The following is a 453-nucleotide window of genomic DNA, read 5'->3' as shown; positions in this document are numbered from 1 at the left end:
GTCACAAGTAGTCAATGTGCCCAGAATGGTTTCTTTTCTTGATTGGTAGAATATCTTTGGAGGGAGGAGCAGGAACTCAGGGCTAAATTTACACTGAAAGTTTATGCAATCCTTGGCTGTCCTGCTTACAGGTAATGATTACATTCATTGGCAGGCTTCTAGCAGGCTGGGAAAGCAATTTATTCACAAGCAGGACAGTGCCCCAGAAGATGCTGGAAGGGTTAGTCTTGTGAAGGGACAGAGGAAGTTCTCAGAAGGAGGAAATAACAAATGGAAGAATATGTAGAGATATTTGAAATGCGGGGGGCGGGGGAAGGAAAGGTAAGGAAAAGAAGTTGAGGAGTGGGTATGAGTTAACCTAGGTCTCAGCAAACCAGTTGCTTTGTATATCTGTTGAACTGGTCAGGACTAAACATAAACACTCAGGTCACTCTTACTTGAATCCTCTGGTAC

The sequence above is a fragment of the Marmota flaviventris genome, chromosome 19, assembly GCF_047511675.1.
Source record: "Marmota flaviventris isolate mMarFla1 chromosome 19, mMarFla1.hap1, whole genome shotgun sequence".
NCBI classification, from domain to species: domain Eukaryota; kingdom Metazoa; phylum Chordata; class Mammalia; order Rodentia; family Sciuridae; genus Marmota; species Marmota flaviventris.
The sequence above is the reverse complement of the archived record's forward strand: the minus strand, read 5'-3'. Positions refer to the sequence as shown.